Source organism: Aedes albopictus, chromosome 2 (assembly GCF_035046485.1).
Source record: "Aedes albopictus strain Foshan chromosome 2, AalbF5, whole genome shotgun sequence".
In the NCBI taxonomy this organism is placed as follows: Eukaryota; Metazoa; Arthropoda; class Insecta; order Diptera; family Culicidae; genus Aedes; species Aedes albopictus.
In genome coordinates this window covers 316236128-316259100 of record NC_085137.1, presented here as the reverse complement: position 1 = coordinate 316259100, position 22973 = coordinate 316236128, and the positions used below count along the sequence as shown (strand labels likewise).

Genomic DNA, 22973 nt, shown 5'->3' with positions numbered 1-22973 from the left:
TAGTCACCGGGAATTTCCAAGATTCTAAAATTTGTACAGTATCCAGAAGCATAAGTACGGGAATCTGTGGGAAACGAAACTGTTGAACTATATAACATAGTGGGTGAAATGGCGTAAAATCCATTCTTGGAAATTAATATCTTGTCGTCGAGTCATGACAGTTAAAGTTAATCATAATGAAGTTGCCTAACATCACAATTTGAACAATTTCAAAGATATTCTAAAGAACATTCTGGTGGAAAAATTGGTTGAGATACATTCAAATATTTATATGCATTTCAGGATGTGTGCCTGAAAACATCAAGCGTCCTATAAAAGTTATATAAAACATAACAAAAATTATAACTTCTTTCTAAAAAAATATCCTTGTGCAATCTCTAGGAGAATGCTTGCTATAGCCTTTGTCCTTTGAGCGAAAAGTCTTTGAGAAATTTGGATAGGATGCTGATAAAATTTTGAATGAATGAATGAATTGCCCCAAGAATAAATTAAATTTAAAAATTATGAAATTCTGTTACTGATCCAGACTTCTGGTGAAAACATTCTTACATTTTCAAAATAGTTAGTGAAAAACAATTCTGGAGCTCGATTTGGTAAAACTTTAGCATCCCTTTTTGGTAAAACTTTAGCAAGTCCCTTGTAAAACTCCTGTTTCTGCAAATTCTCGAGAATTTAGGGTATTCGTAGTTTCTAGTTAAACTACCAATTGAATTTCTCGCGGGAGTTCCAGTGAGTATTGAAAAGCATCTGGAGCAATATAGTTGTATGATTTATGGAAATAAATAATTCCCAAATAATGAATCTGCCTTCACATTTTGGGAGAAATACTTTCTCAACAACTAATCTTTTAGGAATTCCTGACATATCTGAAAATGTGATAATTAATTAAATCTCTAAGAACTTCATATTGCAATCGCTGATGAAATAACGGAATGCTAGACGGATGCTAAGATTTTTTTGATCTCTCAGAATTTACGATTCCAGCCTAAGTAACCTGCCTGTCTTTCTGCAGTAGCCATTTACGCTACCATAAAGTTCGAAACTGGTTTTCTATTAAAATATCTTGAAAACGATCATCAAAAATACTACACTGAAGATTTCCCTAGAAATCGTTTCCAAAATTCTTTCAAGAGTAATCTTTCCAGATATTCCACCAGAAGTTCATCCAGAATGTTTTTTTTCTGGGCATTCTGTTATTGCCTATATTAGTTTATATATTAGTTTCCCAAACAAACTTACCAAGAATTTTTCAGAAGAGATTATTTGAATATTACTAAGAAATCCACTAATAATAAGTTTGTAAATCCTATAAACATAGTGTATTCTCTGAGAATTTCGACCCCCTCAGGATTATCCTTTTTATTTTTATTTGCTTAAACAACTGCATAATTTGTACTAGTTAGTCATTTATGAATTTATGAAATCTTTAATGAAGATGTCGTAACTTCAATGCCCATCATTGGATACGAGACAAACAACACATAACTTATTTTCAAGTTCATATGAATACTATGTTAAATCTAAGGATTTGAAAATATGCAATATTAATTCTCTTAAGTTTTTCTTAGTAAGTTACGTTTAATTTTCACTGTAAATCATTCTATTTTAGAATCGGGAAAAATTCAAAAAGCTATCGGAAAAACCGGGAAAAACTCGGGAATTTTATTTGCTGCTCTGAGTGGCCACCCTGTTTTCTCCAAGAATTACATTAGCGATTCCTCCAGGGATTTACCCGCGGATTTCTTGGGGAGTTCCTATAGAAATTATACCTTGAATCCCTACATGGATTTTTCCAAGAATCCTCAAAATATTTTAACAGAATTTCCTGCAAGAATGTCAACAGCAATATATATAGGAATTCCTCTAGAGATTACTCCAGAAATACGACCACGACTTTATCCAAGAATTCCTCAAGGGATTTATCCAGTAATTTTTGTAAAGATTCTTCATGAAATCCACCTGAACTTTATTCAGAAATTCCTCACAGGTTTTCTTCAGGGATTTCAAGAAGTCCACAAGGTGTTGTTTTATCGGTATAAACGATGTTTTAAAACTCTATTTTATCTCGGCATACAAGCTTTTGCTTTCCTTCAAAAAATAAAACTTGCATTTAGTAAGATTGTCTGGCCGGGACTTAGATTCGATCCCTGGGCGTCTACGTGTAAGACATGCGCTTCAAACATCACACCTATTCGTCACAGCGATTTATCGTCTAAGGCTTTCTTCGGGAATTCGCCCAGGAAATCCAGTAAGACTATCACCAGGGATTTTCTCAAGAATTTATCTAGAGACTTTTGAATGCTATTTTTCGCGGATTTATTCAGGAAATTATTCAGGATTTCTTCTAGAGATTGCTCCAGGGATTTCTTTTGGAATTTCATCAAGAATTTATCCAAAAAAAATTTGTTAAGGATTGCTAGAGAATTCTACCGTAAAATTTCATCAGGAATTAATCCAGGAATTTTATCAAAGATTTATCCAGGATGCAAGGGGTTTCTCCCGGAAAGCCTCCAGATATTTTTCCAGGGTTTCCTCAAAGGGTTTTTTCGAGGGTTCGCCTCGAAATGCTTCAAAAGTGTTTCCAAGGTAGAGATTTCTCCTTGTTTCAAGGAATTCCACCAGTTTCAAGGATTTTCTCACGAGTTTCCCCAGAAGTTAATCTAGAATTTCCTAAGAATATGTTAAATTATTCTTCTAGGAATCTTTCCATGGATTCATCGGAAAATTACTTCTGAAGTTATTCCGGGATGTTCTCTAAGTATTTCTATGGGAGTCTTTTTATACTCTAGAGTTTTCTTTTGGGGTTTCTCCGGAAATTCTTCGCAAGAATTTTGCACGAATTCATGTAAGGTTTGCTTCATGGATTCACCCAGGACATCCACCAGAGATTCCTCGAAAAAACACACGAAACACACCTCTAGCGATTCTTATAAGGTTTTCTCCATAATTTTCTCAAGAAATCCCATCAGGAATTCATCTACGAATTTGGATAGTGATTTCCTCTGAACTTCTGGAGATTTCTCCATGGATTTCTTTGGAGATTCCACCAGGAATACCTTCATGGGTTTCTCCGCAGTTTTCTAGGGATTCAGATATTTTCTCAGGCATTCCTCTACAGATTTCGCCAGGGATTCTTTCACGTGTCTCGACAAAGAAAACTTTGGAAATTCTTCTAGGAAAGTCTTCAAGGATTCTTACGGAAGTTACTCCAGAGATTATTCCGGAAGTTCCTCTAGATAGAGATTTCTCTAAAAGTCTCTGGAATTTTCTACTGAGATTATTCTAGGAATTCCACCAGGAAATTCTCCCGAGATTTATCCACGACTTCATCAATGAGTTTCTACAGAAATTCACCCAAGCATTCCGCCACAGACTCCTACAGATAACCCACTACCCGAGTAGAGAAAAAAAAAAGCTCAATAATAGCATATTTTGAATATGGGTTTGACATAAGAGATGAAAGATCTGAAAATGAAATCATAAATTTACTACTGGAACATCATCATCAAATCATATTTAGATTTTGTAAGATCTAACCAATAGTAGCGAGCTATTCGTATGATCTTGAAATATCAAATTTTGATATTGTTCAGATGTTCCAGGAACTTTTTTCAGATATTATTTTCAGATCTTTTATCTCTTATATCAATCAAACAAATATCATGTTTTAATCGTCAGTATTTTACCTCTACCCGGGTAGGGATTTAAACAGGAATTTTTCCAGGGATGTCTCCATGAATTCATGTGGGTATCTCACCAGGAACTTCCCAGGGCTTTGTTTAAGAATTCTTCCAAGAATTTTACCAGGGGTTTCCTTCAGAGAATTTTTCGTGGATTTCTCTAGGCGTGTGGAGGTTTTCTCAGGAATTCTTCTCTCTGCTGGCATTAACCCAGGAATTCTTCTAGGGATTTCTCAAGTAGTTCCCCAGGGGAGTATTGCTAGAATTTCATTAGGAACTTATCCACGAGCTTCTTTAGGGATTTCGTCAGAGATTTCTCTGGAAATTTCTCCCATTTTTTTTTGTGGGAATTTCATCAAGGATTTACCCGTGAATTCCTGTAGAGGTTTTCTAGGGATTCTGGCATAAATTTCTCCAGAGATAACTCCGGGCTTCCTTCGGAAATTCGGAATTATTCTAAAATTCTCCCCCGAGGTTCTTCAAGAACTCATTCTGAAATTCCCTCAAAGGTTTACTTCAAAGGGTTTGTTTGGGAACTTCTCTCATCATGATTCCGAAGAAATCCTCCTCAAGATACGTGGTAATCTTTCTCTTAATTCCGAGGGATTGTTTTCCAGGAAACCAATCAAACGTTTTTTAGAGTTCCAAGCGAATTCACTTCCGAAATTCCCATGGAATTTTGCTCAAAATCGCTCGGAATTTACGATGCCTATTCAGAATTCTGAGTAATTTTCAGGATTTTTGAGGACTTTCTGAACGATCCTCTAATTTTGTTTCCAAAATTCAGTCAAGGATCACGCCAGAAACAGAACAAAACCGAATATAATGAGCAAAAAAGCAGGAAATCTAGAAAAAGATACCAAGAATCGTAAAGCGAGAACTGCCACAAAAGTTCAGCTTATTGGACGCAGTGGCTTAATTCCCCCAACAGGGGAGAAAAAAGGCGAGAAAATTTGTTGCCTGATTCATGCTTCAATAGTCATGACTAGATGCTTCATGATACCGTGACTATAATTCATGACATCATGAACAGTTAAAACTGTTAACACGATGTTAACATTATGACAGCGTCATTCCCATTTGCATGAATAGAATTTGCATGGTACTGAATCATCTAGCCTTGTTGGCAAGTCGTGAAATAATGACATGGAGTCATGAAAACATTACGTAACGTGATGAAACCTTGATTGAAATACTGAAAACCTAAACCTGAAATCTGAATGAACGACAAATTGTGGCATTCTCAGTATTACACAAAACATGTTTTGTGTTTTGTGGAATTTTTCCTCTCAGTCAAAGCGTCCCAAGTAATCGTTAGTAGTTAAAATTCAAATCAGTGTTGATGTTTTATGCGAAACATGTTTTTCATTTATTTTTATTCGTGACTTTTAACCTTAGGATTTACCCAGGAGCTTCTCTAGAGATCTTTCCAACAGTTCTTCTCAATGATTTCTCCATGGATTCCCCCAAGATATTTTTCCATTGTTTGCCACAGATTTCTTCATCGATTTTACTAGGAATTCCACCAGTTACTCTTCTGAAACTGTTTTTCACAGCAATTTCTCTGGCATTTGCTTCAGTGATTAATACAGTATTTTTTTAGGAGTTTCTCAAGAGGTTCTTACTAGAAATATTCTGGAGATTTCTCCAAGAATTTCAACAGAGATTTATCCAGAACATCTTCTAGGATTTACTCTAGGGATTCTTGCAGTCATGGATTTATCCAGGAACATAGGATTTTTTGCAAGGATTGTTCCGCGAAGTCGTTCAGGAATTTTCTCAGCATTATTGCTAACGTTTAGGCTATTTTGGGAAATAATTACCTAAAAGACATGCAAACAGCTTTTTCATATAGACGACTTCTATGAAAACTCAAATTGGGGACCAAATAAGGAATAGAAATCCTAGTTTGAAAATTGCTATGTAAAAATAAGATCTGGTATTTGAACATAATATAGTTGATTTTTGCCTAAAATATCCTGAAAATAGGCCATAGAAATTAGACAGCTGAGATTTCATAATGCTCACCAGACACCAGAGCGCTATAAATGTGGATTAAACTTGAGGAGATGTTTACAGGTTAAAATAGGACATGGGCATTTTTTTTATTATCATTCAAACTGGGCCGAAGGGTCTCAGATTTTCATGAAACTTTTTTCCACAGGCAGGGCTCATGGATAAATGAATAAAAAAAAAATGAGAAAAATTCAGGGACGCCTATTTTTCCGGAAAACTCAGGTGGAAATTTCTTGTTTTCCCCTAACACTACTTATTTTGAAAAATCATAACTCAAGAACAAAGCATCGTAGAAACAAAGTTGTTTTTAGAAAATAAAAGCAAATTTTCTCAGAAATCAAAAAAAAAAATATGAACTGGACAAAGTTTTCCACAAAATTTTCCACAGTTGGGAAAAATTCGTAAAGAAAAGCCGGAAAAACTATGCCGGAACTCGTGGAAAATTTTCAAAAAAATATGTTTGAGAAGGTTATTTCATAAGCTTTAATTGCTGAAATTTTTGGAATGCACTTTTTATTCGTTTTCGAGTTATGGCCAATTTTGTTTAAAAATGTCCAAATGTTTTTTGAAAAATCATAACTCAAGAACGAAGCAAAGTAGAAACAAAGTTTTTTAATGAAAATTTTCTCAGGAATAAAAAAAAACGAAGTGTAAAAAGTTTCCACAAAATTTTCCACCGTGGAGAAAGTTCATAAAGAAAAGCCGGAAAAACTATGTCCGAACTCGCGCAAAATTTTCAAACATTTTTCTCGGGAAGATAAAAACTTGTTATAATTGAAGAACCTATAACAATTAATGAAACCTCGTCTTCCTGTCTTTTTTTTTTGGTTAAAACATGATAAAACAAAAATGGCCACGCTATGTATGAAGACGATAGGCAAAAGGACGTTAGGTATAATGGACTATAGGCATAATTTGCCATTATTTTAAAAGCTCATTATGCCTGACGTCTGTTATGCCTAATGTCTTAATGTCAAACGTACTTTATGACAAACATCCTTATGTCTACCGTGTTAATGTCTAGTATGGGTACTCAGCCTCAAATGATATTGGCTGATAAAATCGGGTCATCACTGTATAATAGCGTGGCTTAAAATACCACATGTCAAAAAGTTCGATGGACCCCCTTCTCATTTCGTTCTATATGCCGCCACGATGCTATGGTCAAATTTTCAGCTCAATCCGTCAACATTCGGGCGGTGCTAAACTCATTTGAAGTTTGTATGGGAGTTTATAAGGAAAAACTTATTTTTTGCGTTTTTCTCGTGAGGGGTTCTATTTTTTCTTAAATCTCGTAACCAATTATATTGAACTATAGCCTTAAGGCGCCTTATATGTGCCGAAAAACTTTGTCGAAGACCACAAAGTCATTTGAAGCTTGTGAGAACATAAATTACTTACAGACCATCTGGTGGTACTTAACATTCAACACGTAAAGGAATGACAATAGCAATAAAATCTCACTAATTGAGCGTGTACTATCTGAGCTATAGCTTTTTTTCACAACTGTCTGATAACATTGCGGTCTTCGACAAAGTTTTTTTTTGCATATCCTAGGCTATAATTCTATATAACCGGTTACGTGGTTTAACCCTTGAGCAGTCGTGTCTTCTGCTACCTGCAACGGAACTACGTTCACGCTATGTATCACAAGCGTGTATTTTTCATGGTGCGTGTACTCAGTACACGACGCGACCGCTCCCGGGTTAACAAAAAGTAGAGCCTCTCAAGAGAAAAATGCAAAAAACGACGTCTTCCCATATAAACTCCCATAAAAACTTCAAACGAGTTTACATCCCTTCTAAGCATATCTGTCCCATGTTGTTTTGCATTTTTCCCGTGTTTTTCTTAGTAACAGAGCCATTTGAAGTTAATTTGATACTTTTTCCATTTTGCATCACAAATGAATATTCCACGATAACGTTAAGCATCTTTCTGACATCGATTTTAAGATGGAATTTAAGTGAGAGCAGTGGGACTGTATGCGTAGAAAAACAACATGGTACAGATTTGCTTAGAACGGCAGTTTAGCACCGCCCAAATGTTAACCGATTAAGCTGAAAATTTGACCATAGCATCGTGGCGTCATAGAACAAAATGAGGAGGGGGCCCATCGAACTTTTTGACATGTGTTTTTTTTTTTCATGTTAGCTTGAGCCACTCTACTCTATAAGTATATGAAATTGTTATTTTGGAGGCTGTGTCTACTTCTGAATATCCACATAGGTCACAAGAAGAAGGTTTTATAATTAAAGAAAATTTGATGTAGCTGGGTGCCCTAGTAACATTTTTTTAGTTAAATGGACTAGAAGAGGTTCTTAGAAGCACCATAAATGCAGTTTTTTTTTCTTTATTAGTGAGGCTTTTACTAGTAAAGAAAAAAAAATGCAAAATAAAATGTAGTAGGTTTTATGACGGTTCTAAAAACCTCTACAAGACTAATTGGTCATCCAAATGTTACTTGGGTGATAGTGTTTATTTTTAATCACCTGATCATGAAATAACTCGAGTGACATGATGATTAACCTGGGCTTGTTAGGGGAATATCTGTAAATAAAAAAAAAAATCGCGTTAAGTACTGTTCCTTTGAATTCCACTAAGAATTTGCATCTTTTGACAGATACGTATTTCGACCTCAACTGTAAGGTCGTCTTCAGTGTCTTGTACTTGACTCGACTCAGTGACATATTTTAGACAAGAAGGCTCCTAAAACCATAAGGAAACCAAAATTAAATCATTTTTATTTTATGACTATTTCAAAGCCCTCTCAAAACCAATTGAAGTTCAAATTGTTACTTGGGATTCTAGTTTTAATAAAAGACAGGAATATTAGTACAAAGTCACTCGCTGTTTGATAAGCAACTTGATCGCAGAAAATAGTTTCTGTTTGAATGAACAAAGAATACAACAAATTGCCAAAGCAAGCAACTCTTGCAAAATTTTCCATCATCATGCATCAATCAACCACCCCAAACTCCCATCGAAATTTCCACGCAAACGATAGTAAACAAGTGCAAAAACAGCAACCCACCCAAGTGTAAAGAATGAAGAACATACCACCGACCCCAGAACGTCGTCCTTCCTCTATCTGACCTAGCATTCCTGATCCTTGGTGCACCTTGTGTTCACGCCACAGTTAGTCAGTCAGCAAGTCAGTCAGTGTAAAAATGCGTATCTGGTTGCGAAACAACTTGGAAGCACACATAGGTACACAGCAAATGGATTGAATCGTTTCCGCCGGTTTCCCTCCATCATCATTCGACGTCGACGACGACGACGACGATGCGGTGCACTGCACCCGAAGAAAATGCAACTCTTGGGAAAATATGTGCATGGAAAATTCTTTTGTGTCAGGGTGCCACCGCCACCCCCACTTCGACTTGGGAATGTCTGTCGGGCGGGTCCTAGACTGTTCCCTATGACTGTTGTAGCTGAATGGAAGAAGAGTTGTGCATTCAGTTGCGACGGTACTTCTTGATTTTCAGCAGTGGATATCCTCAACGAAGAAGCAGAAGCACCATAAAGATGACGTTAGAGTCCTGAATGTGCGCGATGTGTGATGAGGGAAAAATGAGTGGCAAGTGTAGTGCAAAAAATGCAAAATAAATGCAAACAAAGGACTATTTACTCCGAGACGGGGCAGAGTGAGAGTGCAACATGAAAACGAATCACAGTGTCTACGAGCAACGGCAACGACGACGACGACAAGAACCATCGTCCTAGTCTACGGTATTGTTAACGACAGCAGCAGGCAGCATCAGCTGGTTGCACACGAGTGATGATAGTCGCAGGGATGCTGCAAATTAACAACGCGAGGGAGGCCATCAGCAGCAGTAGTGTCAGTGACAGGTGATGGAGATGATGGTCGTTAGGACAGTTTGTATGGAAAGTGCAATTAAATTTTAGTACTTTTGCTAAATGTTCGTGATTAAATAACTGCGCTTTCGGCGAGGGCGAGGTTGTATCCACGTAGCGTACTGAGAAACCGTTTGTGTGGAGTTCAAACGAATGATGAAGAGTTAGTGAATTCTCAAATTGGTTCGTGTATGCGTTGCCTGTAGTATTTAATTCTATAAGTAGCTAGTTGCTTAAGTAGTAAATTATTTCAATTAACGAATACTCGACAAAACTCAGAGCGTAGTCTGTGATGGATCAGTGAACGGAAGAAGCCTCCAGTGTAATGAAATAATCGGTTATTCCGGGAAGAGAAAAATGCGAGTTTAACCAACTGATAACAGTGAACCGCAGCTGTTGGATTGCAATCAATCATTTCCAAAAAGCCGTGAAACAGAAACACAAGGTCACGTGACAAAGTGATAGAAGAATATCATCGACCTGAAACGACCGCGGAGCCGAACTGTCGGAAACGGCCCGGGGTACCCGGCCGGCCGCGGGGTTGTGTGTGTGAGATGAAAGTCATCAATCGTCTTCACTCACGGCTCCCTCCAACATTTTTGACAACGAAGACGACGACGACGAAGCAGAGTGGGACGCCACCACCAATAGAACAGTTATTATCCGAGAATCGTCATTGTCATCAGGACGTAGAGTACGACGTCACCGGTAACGGTGTCCACAGCCGCCGCCGCCACCACAGCAGAAGACTACGAAAGAAGCGACGGGTTGGTTGGTTTTGGCGCCGGAGAAATCCGCTGCAGGCAGCGGAACTCCTCGGTTGTAGACGACGAAGAACTGATAGTCCGCGGAGCGTGACTACCGGTTCCAGCAGTTCCCGATTTTATTGTTTTCCTACCGTTAGTGCACCAACTGCTACCTGTTCCAATGATGGGATACATCATGGGTTGTGCTTGTTTCAAAGGTAAATATCTTAGATGTGTTAATAATTATACTGAGCTTGAGCTTGATTGACCGCCCGTAGATGCTACTCCAGTAATTGCCAGACCAGCTACACTCACACAAGGAACCAATTAGAAATTTGCCAGGATTAATAGGCATCTTCAGTGTGTGAGCGTTGGTGATATTCTATTTTAGGCGACAATGGCGCCTGCCACGTCAGCTTGCAGGTCAATGTGGGGAAGATGAAAGAAGTGATAATTGCAATCGTTTGTATCCACATCCGACCGAATATACCTCTGCATCTGCACAAATTTATGCGGATGTCGGAGTGTTGGTAGGATGTGGTTGATAGAGGGTTCACATATTGGTGCGTGGATGCCAGGTGTAAGGTGATAGAATTGTGTGTGTGTGTTTTTTTTATTATTCTGAAGATGTGCGGCACAGTTCGCATGATTGCATAACTCCTAGGCGTTATCTGATAGACACTGTGCAGTGAAAGTTGGAAGGAAGGGAAACTGATTTATTTTTCAATCCGTATCTAGTTCTAGCGATTGCTATGAACGAACATATGTACATGAGTTGTATATGTAGAGAGGAGGAAGAAAAAGTACGTAGAAATACAAAGTAGGAGGAAAGGGACGGGCCAGGGATTGAACCCAAGACCTTCTGCATACAAATCAGAAGCGGTAGCCACTAGACCAACAAGCCTTTCTTTAGATGTTTCAATAACTATGTTTTGTCCAAACTTTACAAAAGTTAATTTGTTATACCACCGTTCCATATGTACGCCCGTGATGTCAATGTATCACACAATTTAACCGGATTTTTTAGATCGTATCGCGGCTGTTGAGTGTGGCTCATCGCCTTACATCTTCCAGTACGATGTAGTTGATTGGTTTCCTAGATCCTATTTCGGCACAGCAGTTCCATTTCATCGTACAGGTATACCTTGATTTAGTGGACATTTCAATTTGCAAAATATCTGTAAAATCGAATTTCACATAAAATCAAAGCTTTTTTTATTGTATTTTTATTTAAATTGTATATAAAAATGTAATAAAACATATAAAAACTGCATGAAAACTGAGTTTTCGATAAAATGTTCGGAGTTTTTGGCATATATGAGTAATTCTTGCTAAATAACGAATAAATCACTATCTCGCTAGCTTGTTACGATCGAAATCTTTTGTCTCTAAAAATATGAATATTTGATTCAAAAGCCAGTATTTTGAGCGATGGACATACAGAAACGTTATCTGCGTAAATGCCCCAAAATATTCAAAAAGTTCAGAAAACCTTTCATGGATGCCTTTGAAAATGTCTCCGAAAATTTACCCTGGAATTCTTTTACGAATTGTTAAAAAAACCTCCAGGGTCCCTTCTGAAATTCCACAACGAGTTTTTTTTTCGGAAATTTAGAAATTCGTGACAAGCACTTGATAGAGCGTGGTTACTCGTTGTGCTGTGTATGTCGAACGATCTCTCTGTACGAGTAGTGTAGGTTTGTACCGCTATCTGCTCGGTTGCCTTTTGTTGCCATTCTACGGTGTTAAATAAAAATAAGTGAACCAAGAATTTTCAACTTTATTACGACAGCTTCCGAAGAAAACTTCCCAAATCAAATCATCATGTCACAAATTATTTCATAAAATCTTTCATGTGTTCCTACAGAAGTGTCACAAAGAATTCTTTTACGAAATCTAGCATGAATTACATCACCAATTCCTCCATGATTTATCACAAAGAATTCCAGAGGTTGTTGGAGAATTTCGGCCGTAGATTGCTTCAGTAATTCCTCTGGATAATTTATTCAGAAATTTCTCCAGGCATTCGTTTGGAGAATCTATATGGAATTCCTTGAAAAAATCTATCAAAATATTCTTCTGAAATTCTTCTAAAAAATCTTTCGGAAACTTGTCCGAGTATTCGGCTGAAAATTCCCTCACGGATTCTTTGAAAGAATCTTCTATGGATTCATTCGAGACTTTTCTTCAGGGATTTATAAATTCTTCCTATTGTACAAATTCCACAAAAAAAATCGTTCAAAGAATCTTTTTTTTTTCTCGGGACTCACGCTTTACTTCCCTTCCGAAGGAAGAACTCACATTTAGTGAGTTTGTCGGGAGCGGGATTCGATCCCAGGTCCTCAGCGTGATAGTCTAGTGTTCTAACCATCACACCAGGTCCGCTCCACTAAAGAATCTTGCATAATTTACTTCTGGTATTCCTCCATTTTTTTCAGATAAATATCCATGAATTTGAGCAGAAATTCCTCCATGGATTCTTACAAAACTTCGTTCTGAGATTCCTTCGGATATTTCTTTAGACATTTATTCAGAAAGTACTCCAGATATTCCTTCAATAAAACTTTCAGCGATGCCTTCAGAAACTATTCCTGAGTTTTTTTTTCAGAAAATGTTTCAAAAGTTCCTTTAAAAAATGTACTGGGATTACTGTGAAAATTGTTCCGAGGATTTCAACACAAGTTCCAACAGCAATTTCTCATTTTTTTTTTTAGAAATTACGCTAGGGGCCCATATAGCCGAGGCGGTAAACGCACGGGTATTCAGCATGACCATGCTGAGGGTGACGGGTTCGATTTCCGGTCGGTCCAGGATCTTTTCGTAAAGGAAATTTCCTTGACTTCCTTGGGCATAGAGTATCTTCGTGCCTGCCACACGATATACACATGCAAAATGGTCATTGGCAGAGGAAGCTCTCAGTTAATAACTGTGGAAGTGCTCATAGAACACTAAGCTGAGAAGCAGGCTTTGTCCCAGTGAGGACGTTACGCCAAGAAGAGGAGAGAGGAGGAGCTAGGGATTGCTCCAGAAGATTCACAAAAAGTTGTGTCAGAAAGTTGTATATGAGTTTGTAATTTATTTTAGAAAATCCTTGAGAGGCTTACCCTATTTTTTCGGGACTATTCTAGATTTTTTTTTTCGAAAAATGCGTCGGAAATTTCTTTAAGCATTCTCTTAAGCGATCTTCCATGGATTTATTTCAAAACTTTCTCCGGGGTTTGCTTTCGAAATTGCTCCAGTTGTTTTAAAACCTATATTACTGTCAGAAAATGGTACTGGGATTTCTTCAGAAATTCCTTTAGAGATTCCAGAGTTTCATTAAAACAAAAATGTGAGATCTAATCGAGAATTTGTTGCATGGCTTCCTACAGAAACTGCCCTAGAGGTTTCTTCACAAATTTTTCGAGGAATTCTTCAGAAAAATCTCAAGATTTTCCTCCAGAGACTTCTTCACATTTTTTTTTCCACAGATTGCTTCGATAAAACTTCCACAGAATAATTCTTTCAATAGCCCTTGCTGCAATCCATCCTAGGATTCATTTAATGAATCTTACATGAGTTCAAAGAAACTTCTTTCATTAACTCCTTTGGAAATACTTCGTAGATTTAGTTTAAAAAATAATCCAAGAAATCTTTAAGAAATTGTTTCACAGAATCTTCTTGTCGTTCAGAAATTTCTGAAAGAACACCTCTTAAGAAAGGCTTGCACGGATAGCTTCCAAAAATGTGGCATGGATTCCTTTATTTCATCAAGGATTTCTTTCAAAAAATCTCGCATTTTTACCTGAAATTCATCTACGAATTTCTTCAGATTTTTTTCATAGAGAACCCTCAAAAAAAAAAAAATCAAAGTAATCATCTAGAAAACTTTTCATGAACTTTCTCAAAAATACTCCTGGGATTGTTTTTAGAAAACGATTCACGGATACATTGAGAATCAGATATTCAGAACTTCTTCAATATTTTCTAATAAGCTTTAAAAAAAAATCTCCACGAATTGCTTTAGAAATTCGACAAGAGATTATTAAGGAAATTCCCAAGATTTCTTCACGTTCCTTTGGACATTCGTTCAAGACATTTCTCTTCCTTAGAAAGTCTCAGAAAATCTTCCAAGGATTCCTTCATAAATTTTCTACAGATTCTTATAAGGATTCTTATGAAAAGGCTGGAAGACATTCTTGCAGAGATTCCTGCAGAAATTCATGCAGAGATTTCATCAGAAATTTCGCCGAGTGTTCCACTATGTATTTTCTCAGAAATTCCTCCAGAATTTCCTCCAAGCGTACTTCTGGGAATTTCTCTATGGATTCCTCCAGGAATTCATTAAGACAACTGTTTAGATTTTCTTTAAAATTTTTATTAGGGGATTTCTCCAGTTTTTTTTTCGAAAGTAGTTCAAGAAATTCATTCTGAAATTTCTCCAGTAATACTTTCGGAAATATCTTTAGAGACTTCTTCAATGTTTTCAGAATCACTTTAGCAAAGATTTTACATGGATTCTATCAATTTGTTATATTTGTGTCCATTCAGTTGCACCATACGTTATTTCAGGAATCGCTCAAGCGGTGCCATCAGAGATTCCTCCAGGAATTCATCAATGAGAAGGGAATGTGCCCTATTTCATTTCATTCATTTATTTAATTAACATCAAGTTTTTGATAATACTGAATCAACAATTTGCCGCCATAATACTCGATTTGCAGCTGCAGCTCTCCAACGTCGGTCACGCCCAACATTCGCCAGATCACGCTCCACCTGGTCCGCCCATCGTGCTCTCTGCGGTCCACGCCTTCTTGTACCAACCGGATGGTTAGCAAACACCAACTTTGCAGGGTTGTTGTCCGGCATTCTTGCAACATGCCCTAAAAGTAAACTGTTGTGGTAAGAGGTGGACGTAGTGCGAGTGAAGATAGCAAAATGTATGAGAGTTTTTAGTATTAATTAATTAGTTTACATGTAGTATAATAAATTATGTATTTCCAGCATTGAAGCTGCTCCAACCGAAAGCTGCTTTCAATTTTTGTCAATTCGTTCCGAAGAAAGTCCACCCCGTAACAAGCCCGAGCAGAAGAAAATAACAAGAGAATAACATATCATGGTATTTATCCTCAATACTACTATACCTTGATATGTCCTTCATTAGGTGGTAATAAGAGGCAAAATAACAAAAACGAATACCAAAATTTTGTATAAATAACACCTAGAAAATAACAAGTCTTGTTATTTCAATAATGAATGCATACCTGAAATTTCAAGTGCTGTATTTGTTATCCCAAAGTTATTGAATAACGAACTAATAACATTTCTTGTTATTAATGATAACTTCATGATATAATAGCAAATCTTGTTCTTCGGCTATTTTCACCGCTAAACCAACAAATACTACATCAATACCAAACTCTGCTCAAATACCTCCAACTGTTATTGTGATGTTCTCATAACATTTTGTAGAATAACGCAGCAATAACAATTTTAGGTATTAGAGCACATGTTGCTCTTCGCATGGTATTTGTAAGGTATGCCCTTCTGCTCGGGAGGCCCATCCTAAGATGCTCTTGGAGAGTTGTTTTTAAATTTCTCTTAAAACTTGTTGTACTTCCCAAGTTGTCCTCAAGGCGAATTGCACTCTCCTTGTAGAATTCTTCAAGTGCACGATAGAACGATAATAAATTTGTCAGTGTTGTTGTTGATGCAGCTTTTATGTCGACAGAAAAGTTTGGTGAATTAAATTGAAATTAAAAACACAATGAAAATGACACATTATTGTAATCGGGATTAATTTATTACACAAATTGGAAATATTTCCGGGGTGTAACAAGGATGCCAAATGCCATGCAAAAGTCATCGTATATATGTTGCAAGATACTTGCAAAAATTGCAACGCGCTTCCATTATATCGCACTAATAAAATATTTAAAAATATAATTCCTGGTCATGCGAACATTGCTCATGAGTTTTATCAACATGGCGTTGAAATCTAGGTCGGTGGTCGGTCCATCATCGATGGTTTTAATCAACATCACCATAAGATCGTCCTAAATTTCTTTCAACTCATGCCAGAGCTAAAAGTATAACTCAAGAATACTAGAATTTATAACGTTCTCAATGCAGCCTGGTTTTCCTCCATCAAGAACGTCTTAAATTCATTTCATCTTATGCAAGTTGGGTATCCTGGTAGGTGTTCTTGATTGGCAGCAATAATGGAACGATGAGAATCAAAATCTGATGCTTGAGTTTTTCTTGTATTTTTCATGTACCAAACTGTTCTTATGCGAGAATAGTTGCTCTTGATCAAGAACGGATGATTGAGGATAACTACAAGAACCTTATAAAACTGAAAACAAGTTCAACAGTTCTTGTTATGTTTATGGTTTTATGAACTGAACCTCAAGTATTCTTGGAGATGTTTATAAAACCACATATTGACGAAGAATAGTTGTGCTCAACTGAAACTCCGATAAGATCAACTAGAATATGCAATGTTCCGATAAAACCATCATAAAAACAAATAAAACAAAATAGAATTAGGATTGTTACTTGGGATTGCTGCCAAGGCTTGTCCTGTCTCGCTCAGTCCCACCTACCAGCATGTACTTTTTTTTAGCCGCATTCATCTCCGGTCCGACCTTTGCTGCTTCTTGTTTCAGACAGGTGTACACTGTACAGTTCTGCCACCGTTCCAATTTTTTTTATCTGTATTAACGAGATTTTTAGCCCTTGGCTAGTTCATCTCGGGACCCATGCTTTACTTCCCTTCCGAAGGAAGAACTCACATTTTGTGAGTTTGTTGGGAGTGGGATTCGATCCCAGGTCCTCGGCGTGATAGTCAAGTGTTCTAACCATCACACCAGGTCCGCTCCACTTCAACCGTTCCAAATGTTCTATGTAGCAATAATATCCATGTCATCCGCAAACTGACAAATTGGCTGGATTTCGTGAAGATCGTACCCCGGCTGTTGAGCCCGGCTCGTCGCATAACACCTTTCAAAGCGATGTTGAATAGTAGGGAGGAAAGTCCATCACCTTGTCGTAGTCCCCGTCGAGATTCGAATGAACTGGATAGTTCACCCGAAATCCTTACGCTGTTCTGCACACCTTATCAGTCTGGTAAGCTTCCCGGGAAAACTGTTCTCGTCCATGATTTTCCATAGCTCTGTGCGGTCGATACTGTCGTATGCCGCTTTGAAGTCGATGAACAGGTGGTGCGTTAGGATCTGGTATTCACGGCATTTCTGGAGGATTTGCCGTACGGTGAAAATCTGATCCGTTGTCGACCGGCCGTCGATGAAACCGGCTTGTTAACTTTCCACGAACTCATTTACTTTAGGTGAAAGACGACGGAAGATGATCTGGGATAGCACTTTGTAGGCAGCATTCAAAATGGTGATCGCTCGAAAGTTCTCACACATTAACTTGTCGCCTTTCTTGTGGATGGGACAGATTATCCCTTCCTTCCACTCCTGCGGTAGCTGTTCGGTTTCCCAGATCTTGACTACTAACTGGTGCAGACAGGTGGCCAACTTTTCCGGGCCCATCTTGATAAGTTCTGCTGCGATACCGTCCTTACCAGCCGCTTTGTTGTTTTTGAGCTGGTGGATGGCATCCTTAACTTCCCTCAGCGTGGTAGCGTTCCCGTCCTCTGCTGCACCAACATAGTCATTTCCTCCGCTGCCTTGGTCCTCCGTGCCTACATTGTCTTCGCCATTCAGGTGCTCGTCGAAGTGCTGCTTCCACGTTTCGATCACCTCACGTTTGTCCGTCAGGAGGCTCCTGTCCTTATCCCTGCAGATTTCGGCTTGCGGCACGTAGCCTTTGCGGGATGCGTTGAGCTTCTGGTAGAACTTACGTGTTTCTTGTGAACGGCACAGCAGTTCCATTTCCTCGCACTCCGCTTCTTCCAGGCGGCGCTTTTTCTCCCGGAAGAGACGGGTCTGCTGCTTCCGCTTCTGTCTGTATCGCTCCACATTCTGTCAGGTTCCATGCTGCAGCATTACCGCCCGCGCTGCATCCTTCTCCTCCAGAACCGCTCTGCACTCCTCGTCGAACCAATCGTTTCGTCGACTCCGTTCTACGTACCCGATAGTGCTCTCGGCTGCGTTGTTGATGGCTGCTTTGACTGTACTCCAGCAGTCCTCTAGAGGGGCCACATCTAGGGCCACATCGAGCACACCCTCGTCCGGCAACGCTGCCTCGAGATTCTGCGCGTATGCGGTGGCGACATCCGGTTGCTTCAGTCGCTCTGGATCGTACCGGGTGGCCGCTGGTAATGTACATTGTTAATAACGAAGAGTTTTGGGCGCAATTTAACCATCACCAGGTAGTGATCACAGTCGATATTAGCGCCACGATAGGTCCTGACGTCGATAATGTCGGAGAAGTGCCGTCCATCAATCAGAACGTGGTCGATTTGCGATTCCGTTTGTTGTGGTGATGTCCAGTCCAGGTGTAACGATACGGGAGGCTGTGCTGGAAAAAGGTGCTACGAATGGCCATGTTCTTGGAGGCGGCGAAATCGATGAGGCGTAGGCCATTTTCGTTCGTCAGCTGGTGGGCGCTGAACTTTCCAAACGTCGGTCTGAATTCCTCCTCCTGGCCTACCTGAGCGTTTAGATACCCTATGATGATCTTGACGTCGTGGTTTGGGCAGCGGTCGTACTCGCGTTCGAGCTGCGCGTAAAATGCGTCTTTGTCATCATCAGTGATTCCGGAGTGAGGGCTGTGCACGTTTATTATGCTAATGTTGGAGAATCGGCCACACGGAGCGCGCAGAGATTTTCACCCGGGTGAAAACACTAGTGAATTTCACTTTGAACGGCCCGTGCGGCGCTGCGGTGCGGTTTTTTGACAGTTCGAAATGACATTTACAATATTTCAACATTCTTTTATTTGATAAGATGAAAAGATTTCTATTTTTTGATGTGCTTGATGGTGTAAATCCAAGGAGCAGAATTTTCATGCGCTCAGTGCGGACAAGCCTGCTTTCTTGAAAGTATTCTTTCAGGTTTTCTAACCGGCATTCCATCGAGGATTACTGCTGGAATTCATTCAAAGATCCTTTCTGGGATTTCGTAAAGGATTCCTTCAGGGGCTCCTGCAACGATTTTATCAAGGATTCCTTGTGGTATTCTTTCAAAAATTTCTTCAGGGAATCTTGGCGGGATTTTTTTAAGTATTCGTGCCTGGGTCCTTTCAAAGAATCTTCACGCATTTTTTTCCATTCTTCAAGGGATTTCTTCAATAATTCTTTCAGAGATTCCTGCCAAGCTTCCAGTCGGGATGCCTTCCGTGTTTTTTTCTGTGATTTTCAGTGATTCCTCCCTGGGTTTCTACAGGGAATCTTTTTCCAGGGATTACTGTCGTGAATGCTTTAGTGCAGTAATCCTCAGGTCTACTTTTTCAACTGCTTGTATTGCACCTTAAGGATCCATTTGTGAAACGTTAAACACGTTATTTTACATTATTTTGGAAGTACCACAACCTCCTTAAGAAATATTGCAAGAAAGTCTGCGGCTACAAAGAGAACTGGACACCACGTGCGGCCCGCGGGCCGCACTTTGGTGACCGCTGCTTTAGTGATTTCGATTCTCCGCCCATAACTCGTGATCGGAACGTCCAATTTGGGTCGCCTTTGTTTTGTTCCGTTAGTTTTCACCCAAGGAATGTTTATGAGGCAAGAAACAATGAGAAATGGCAGCCTATTTATTGCACCCATAAATAAATAGAAACGCTCCATAGAAAATCAAAAAGCACTCCATAAAGAATGAACATATGTTCCATGAAATTGTGCAATGTTACCCATAAATTATTGGAAACGTTCCATACTTTATAAAAAATGTACCGGTAAACATAAAATTTTCTCATTAAAAGTGAAATTTTGCACCAATAAATAAAACTGAAATGCTCCATAATAAAATACAAATGCTCCATAGAAAAATGCAAAAGCTCCATAAATATTTAAAATTGTAACCATAGAAAATTGAATATTGCTCCATAGAAAAATTAAATTGCACCATAAAAAATTGAAATTGCACCATAGAAAATAAAATAATTCTCCATAAGTATTATCAAACTGCACCATAGAAAACATGAATTGCTCCATGATAAATTGAAAATCTTCCATAGATAGCATATTCTCGTAATTTAATTTGACAGGGCTGAATTGCTTTACATTGCACTGCTCTAGTGGTGCAAATGTTTAAAGTTATGAAGAATTTTCAATTTTTTATGAAGCAAATTGTATTTTATGTGGTGCAGTTTGATAATACTTATGGAGCATTTGTCTATTTTCTATGGTGCAATTTCAATTTTTTATGGTGCAATTTAATTTTGCTATGGAGCAATATTCAATTTTCTATGGGTACAATTTTAATTTTTTATGGAGCGTTTGCATTTTTCTATGGAGCATTTGTATTTTATTAAGGAGCATTTCAGTATTATTTATTGGTGCAAAATTTCACTTTTAATGAGAAAATTTTATGTTTTACCGGTACATTTTTAAATAAAGTATGGATCGTTTTCAATTATTTACGGGTAACATTGCACATTTTCATGGAACATATGTTCATTCTTTATGGAGCGTTTTTTGATTTTCTATGGAGCATTTGCAATCTGTTATGGTTACAATAACCTTTTGCCATAAGAAATGAAGAGTTTTTAGAAAACGATTTTACAAACGTTTTGAACGAGGAGACTAATTTGAAACGAGAAAAAACGCAGTAGACAAGATAAAGTTTAGCGGTGACATCTAGTATACATGAATAGAGATATTTACTTTTTGATGAGATTTTCAGCTCTAGTTCATCTCGGGACCCAAGCTTTGTTTCGCTTCCGAAGAAAGAACAACTAGGGTAATTTGCCAATTGTTGCACGGCTAAAAATTCGCCAATTGTTGCACACCTCATAAGAATAACATGGAGTGTGCAACAATAGGCGAGTTTTTAACCGTGCAACAATTGGCTAATTACCCTATTGTCGGGATTAAGATTCGATCCCTGATCCTTGGCGTGATAGTCATGTGCTTTGATCATCACACCAGGTCCGCTCCAATTTACACCTACATAAAATTCGCTTATTTATCATAGGGTCTGGACCATTTGGGTAGGAGCACCTATTTTGGGCACTTGCTGCTATAACTCAATCAATTTTGAATCGATAGACTTATTTTTTGAGACACGATCAGACACGCACAGTATCTAGCCATGTTCAAAAATTCAAGTCAATCGGTTTTAAATTTACTGAGTTATAGCAGCAAATGCCCAAAATAGGCGCTACTGCCCAAATGGCCCTAGACTTTACACTAAGGTATTTTTTTACACGGGTAGTTTTTCTGCTTTAACTCGGTGAATTTTGGGCCAATTCACATGAAAATTTCTACACAGGTAGACACGGTTAGTACTACCTGTGTACGGAAAATCAGATAGGTAGGTTCAAAATTGACCGAGTTAAAGCAGAAAAACTACCCGTGTAAAAAAAAGTCCTTATTACAATAAAGTATAGAAAGAACGGAGTTCAAGTTTTTACCAAAAACTCTTTATCCAAATCCACTTTCAGTCCAATTACGGTTCCGTTAGTCTACGAATCGATATCAACACGAAGTGCAAATTGATGGCCCATTTAGTCCGTTCCGGCCACCCGATAACCTCCCTGTCCCTCATTGCGTTATTGTACGCTAGTATTGCTTTAGGAGGTTGACGTGCTGCATCACAGCCACCGTGACAGCGGAGATTGATTGGTTCTGTAAACACCCCTGATGCAGCAGCATAGGTTAGGTCGGTTGGTTGATCGGTCGATTGGTCGGTAGGTCGTTCAATCCACTCTCTACCGTTGTTGTTGTTGGTTGGGGAGTATTCAATCTTCCATCGTCATTCAATAGCAAAGGAGGGTACCGCGCGTAGCGTAACGTATGACGACGGGCACACGTATTGAATGTGCGGGTGCATTCACCAGCCCGAGCGGCTACTGGCTGGCTGGCTGGCGAGCTCTGGCGAAGTGGTTGTTATTGGAAAGTGGCTTCTGGCTGTGATGCTGAAAATCTATTGATCACTTTTCTGTTCTGTTTTCATGCGTCGCGTTTTGCGTTGGTTGATTTGCTAGTGTTAGGCAGGGGTGGGGGCGTAGAGACGATATGCAACGATTTGCTGTTGATTCTGCAATCAAGTTGATAGGCTGCGCGATTTGACGGAAGTGGTTCAATATTTGTCGATAAAGTGTTGATTTTGTATTTTATATACAACGTTAGATTTGCTGTTGTTTGCTCGCAAAGCAAATGCTGGGGGTTTACTGTACAATGTTTCGATTGATCTCGTTACAATGCTTTCGGAAACCATTGCATTTTACGGTAATTGGCTATACTGGCGGACAATCTGGCTAATCTGACAATACTGATGGACAATTAAGCCTAAACTCAAACTGGGGCATTGGGGGTAATCTTGAATTCATTTTTTTTGTGCAAATTTTGCATTTTAATGAAACTTCTAGGATAGCAATTGAAGTTTTCTATAACTTTTGTTGACCAATTTCCAGTCTACTCTATTTTCACTCCATACAATCAACTCAAAGTTTTATTTTGTTTAGAGAGACTTTACCGTTCTCGGCATTCCTCCTTTCAACTTTACTCATAAAGTTTTAAAATGTAAAATCTTCATTATATAGACGGTTTATTAATCCAGCTGGTATA

General features: G+C 38.5%; 1 protein-coding gene and 1 long non-coding RNA gene across 6 annotated transcripts in view; both read left to right on the top strand.

The window, feature by feature from the left end:
- Window positions 1-22973, top strand: part of LOC109412528 (AF4/FMR2 family member lilli) — a 635361-nt gene that overhangs the window by 336606 nt on the left and 275782 nt on the right. The window lies entirely within an intron of this gene.
- The window catches only part of LOC134288224 (uncharacterized), a 125971-nt gene that overhangs the window by 46442 nt on the left and 56556 nt on the right, over window positions 1-22973 (top strand). Inside the window, exon 2 of the long non-coding RNA XR_009997825.1 lies at window positions 9182-10515. This is a non-coding gene — a long non-coding RNA (uncharacterized LOC134288224). The remainder of the gene's footprint in view (window positions 1-9181; window positions 10516-22973) is intronic.